The following is a 5,178-nucleotide window of genomic DNA, read 5'->3' as shown; positions in this document are numbered from 1 at the left end:
CTGATTAATGACAGCCTAACAGGGGCATTATATGTGTTTGATTTCCATCTAACGAGTGGCTGATTAATGACAGCCTAACAGGGGCATTATATGTGTTTGATGTCCATCTAACGAGTGGCTGATTAATGACAGCCTAACAGGGGCATTATATGTGTTTGATGTCCATCTAACGAGCGGCTGATTAATGACAGCCTAACAGGGGCATTATATGTGTTTGATATCCATCTAACGAGCGGCTGATTAATGACAGCCTAACAGGGGCATTATATGTGTTTGATATCCATCTAACGAGCGGCTGATTAATGACAGCCTAACAGGGGCATTATATGTGTTTGATATCCATCTAACGAGCGGCATTTTAATGACAGCCTAACAGGGGCATTATATGTGTTTGATATCCATCTAACGAGCGGCTGATTAACGACAGCCTAACAGGGGCATTATATGTGTTTGATATCCATCTAACGAGTGGCTGATTAACGACAGCCTAACAGGGGCATTATATGTGTTTGATATCCATCTAGCGAGTGCTGATTAACGACAGCCTAATATGGGGATTATATGGTTATCATGGGACGTCTTTCTGTGCTGATCTTACACTGGCCTACTGAAGTTCATAATCTAGTGATCTAGGAATAGAATTAAAATTGCATGTCAAAAGATGTAATGCATGAACTTGCCACTGTATCTCTGAAAGTGATGAGATTTGCTAGTCAAATAAGGTGGCCTGTTAATGTATGTTTCGAGTTATTTCCACTATAAAGTCACTGCTAGTACAGATTACTTACACGATTTTCCCAAATGGTGTTCAGTGAGGGCGCGAAAGTTATCACTGAAGTTTGTTTTAACAGGGGAAAAGATGGGAAGGAAATATTACAATATATGTGAACTACCATAGTAAGGAAAGTAAAAACACTGGGTCAACAAGAAACTGAGGTCAGTGTATGAACAGGAGGAGAGATACTCATCAACAAGAGGCTGAGGTCAGTGTGTGAACAGGAGGAGAGATACTCATCAACAAGAGACTGAGGTCAGTGTGTGAACAGGAGGAGAGATACTCATCAACAAGAGGCTGAGGTCAGTGTGTGAACAGGAGGAGAGATACTCATCAACAAGAGACTGAGGTCAGTGTATGAACAGGAGGAGAGATACTCATCAACAAGAGGCTGAGGTCAGTGTATGAACAGGAGGAGAGATACTCATCAACAAGAGACTGAGGTAAGTGTATGAACAGGAGGAGAGATACTCATCAACAAGAGACTGAGGTCAGTGTGTGAACAGGAGGAGAGATACTCATCAACAAGAGACTGATGTCAGTGTATGAACAGGAGGAGAGATACTCATCAACAAGAGACTGAGGTCAGTGTATGAACAGGAGGAGAGATACTCATCAACAAGAGACTGAGGTCAGTGTATGAACAGGAGGAGAGATACTCATCAACAAGAGACTGAGGTCAGTGTATGAACAGGAGGAGTGATACTGATCAACAAGAGACTGAGGTCAGTGTATGAACAGGACGGGGGACACATTGATCAACAAGAGACTGAGGTCAGTGTGTGAACAGTAGGAGAGATACTCATCAACAAGAGACTGAGGTCAGTGTATGAACAGGACGGGGGACACATTGATCAACAAGAGACTGAGGTCAGTGTATGAACAGGAGGAGTGATACTGATCAACAAGAGACTGAGGTCAGTGTATGAACAGGACGGGGGACACATTGATCAACAAGAGACTGAGGTCAGTGTGTGAACAGTAGGAGAGATACTCATCAACAAGAGACTGAGGTCAGTGTATGAACAGGACGGGGGACACATTGATCAACAAGAGACTGAGGTCAGTGTATGAACAGGAGGAGTGATACTGATCAACAAGAGACTGAGGTCAGTGTATGAACAGGACGGGGGACACATTGATCAACAAGAGACTGAGGTCAGTGTGTGAACAGGAGCAGAGATACTCATCAACAAGAGACTGAGGTCAGTGTATGAACAGGAGGAGTGATGCTGATCAACAAGAGACTGAGGTCAGTGTATGAACAGGACGGGGGACACATTGATCAACAAGAGACTGAGGTCAGTGTGTGAACAGGAGGAGAGATACTCATCAACAAGAGACTGAGGTCAGTGTATGAACAGGAGGAGTGATACTGATCAACAAGAGACTGAGGTCAGTGTGTGAACAGGACGGGCGACACTGATCAAGAAGACACTGAGGTCAGTGTGTGAACAGGACGGGGAACACATTGATCAACAATAGATCGACGTCAGTGTGTGAACAGGACGGGGGACACTGATCAACAAGAAACTGAGGTCAGTGTGTGAACAGGACGGGGGACACATTGATCAACAATAGATCGACGTCAGTGTGTAAACAGGACGGGGGACACTGATCAACAAGAGACCGAGGTCAGTGTGTGAACAGGACGTGGGACACATTGATCAACAAGAGACTGACGTCAGTGTTTGAACAGAACGGGGGACACATTGACCAACAAGAGACTGAGGTCAGTGTGTGAACAGGACGGGGGACACATTGATCAACAAGAGACTGACGTCAGTGTGTGAACAGGACGGGGGACACTGATCAACAAGAGACTGAGGTCAGTGTGTGAACAGGACGGGGTACACATTGATCAACAAGAGACTGAGGTCAGTGTGTGAACAGGACGGGGGACACATTGATCAACAAGAGACTGACGTCAGTGTGTGAACAGGACGGGGGACACTGATCAACAAGAGACTGAGGTCAGTGTGTGAACAGGACGGGGGACACATTGATCAACAAGAGACTGAGGTCAGTGTGTGAACAGGACGGGGGAGACATTGATCAACAAGAGACTGAGGTCAGTGTGTGAACAGGACGGGGGGGGGGGGCACATTGACCAACAAGAGACTGAGGTCAGTGTGTGAACTGGACGGGGGACACATTGATCAACAAGATACCTGTTTTGAAGAATTTGTGTTAGCCAATTTTTACATATGCATAGTAGTTCCTTGAACATTATTAAAAAATTATTCATTTAAATAACAGTTTATTAAGCAAATACTGTATGTTGTAGCCACTTTGCATAATACGCCTGTTTAGCAAGTGCCTAATTTAGCCGTGGATTAGGATATACATATGTTTGTGTGCTCGTTTAGAAATCTGTAAACATTTATTGCTTGTACTAGAATTGGTGCCATTTAAAAGTCTTAGAGGCTGTACAATAAATTGTAGTGCAGTTAGTAAATATGGAGTGAAACATATTCTCTCATCTGTGTACTGTGTTCGTCGAGTTTTAAATTAAAAACTCCATTAATCCTATATTAAATTAATGTCCGACGGGAATACTGTGCATTCCGGTTATGTTTAAAAAGAGATGTAGTTTTTTGATGTCCATTAATCATGTGTCGAATCCCTAACGTGAAACCGGCTGTAGCAGCGCTCAGTGCGACGGCGAATGTACACATATCACCGAAAACATCAACAACACAGTCGCTAGTCACAAAATCCAATACTTTCTTCAGCCAAATATATTTATTCTAGATGGAATGGAATGATTTTTAAAAAAACGCTGGGTAAATTGATGTTGTCGTTTTGACAATTCTTATTCAATGCTATGATAAAAATTAATCATATTTAATTACTTTATATCATTCTGGGACAAAATCAAAATCTTGCTTGTAGTTTTAGCTCACACTAACGTGAGCACATGAGCGTATATACAAATAACAATGGAATTTTCTAATAATACATGAACTATTCTAAAGGTCACTTAATTGAATGTCGTTGCCGGTATTGTTTAACTTTATGCGATTTGTATGAAATAAGAACATATCAGATCACACGTCTTAAAGACACCAAGACCTACATGATGTCATAGCTGTCTAAAGATATTGTAATAAACAATAATTATGCTTTTATGTTTTGTAATCTGATAACAAAGTACATCGTATAGTTTGGTAACATGTTCATTTACAATATCCAAATTAAAAGCACACGAGTTCGTACACACACACACACAGAGAGAGAGAGAGAGAGAGAGAGAGAGAGAGAGAGAGAGAGAGAGAGAGAGAGAGAGAGAGAGAGAGAGAGATTGCGTTTTACTGAGGCGGAAAATATTAATTTTGAGGCTATTGTCCGTTAGTGTCAAAAAGGAACCGATGAATTAGCATGTAATTCATAATGAATACAAATAAAATTTCATATAAAAACATTAATTTATTAAGTTTTAAACCCATCCAAGGTAATCTGTACGATAAAACCGTAATACATGATCAGGGCACAATGCAGTCGAACGCGCATTTGGCAATATAATGGATGATTCCACGAATCACTGTCTACGGTCTCGTGTATAGGAGGACAACCACTATCGAGGAAATCATTTACATCGCCACCAAGTTTATTTCATCCCTCTTGTATCGCCATAAAAAGGACTGCCACTACCAGACTAGTTTTACTAAACACCAACATGACTGTACCTGTATGAAGTAATGACTTAAAGGGACATTCCTGAGTTTGCTGCACGTTTTAAGATGTTATCGACTAACAGAAACTTTTTAACGATTGTAATTACATAACAAATATATTTTGGTGCATAAAATATTAGTGGCTGTATATTAAACGTGTTTCTGATCGTTCTAATATTTGTACTAGGTTAAATTTCATCTTATTTCCTAAAATATAGTTTTTTCGTATGTACGAAATTATTTGAAGACAAAATCCAGTTTGGGCTTCTTAGAAATATTAAGACGACCAGAAACACATTGAATATGTAGGCACTGATATTCTAAACAAGAAAATACATTTATTATGTAAGTTTAATCGTAGAAATATTTTATTAGTCGAAAACATCTTACAATGCAGCAAACTCGGTAATGTCCCTTTAATGTCCTGAACATCAGTGTGGGGAGGAAATCCTGTATGCTGGGTGTGGAAATTTCAAATACATCGGCCATACTGATTTTCATAATGAACCATCAAAACCATTGGCAGCCACCAATATTCCTGACTATATTTTATTTATAGCCAACTGCAATTGGAGGTTTTAAAGGGACATTCCTGAGTCGACTAAACGAGACTTTTTAACGATTGTAATTACATATCAAACATATTTTATGTATAAATTATTAGAGGCTGTATATTAAATGTGCTTCTGATTATTCTAATATTGGTACTAGGTTAAATTTCATTTT

This window comes from Gigantopelta aegis, chromosome 5 (assembly GCF_016097555.1).
Source record: "Gigantopelta aegis isolate Gae_Host chromosome 5, Gae_host_genome, whole genome shotgun sequence".
Lineage (NCBI taxonomy): Eukaryota > Metazoa > Mollusca > Gastropoda > Neomphalida > Peltospiridae > Gigantopelta > Gigantopelta aegis.
Note: the sequence above shows the minus strand (reverse complement) of the source record.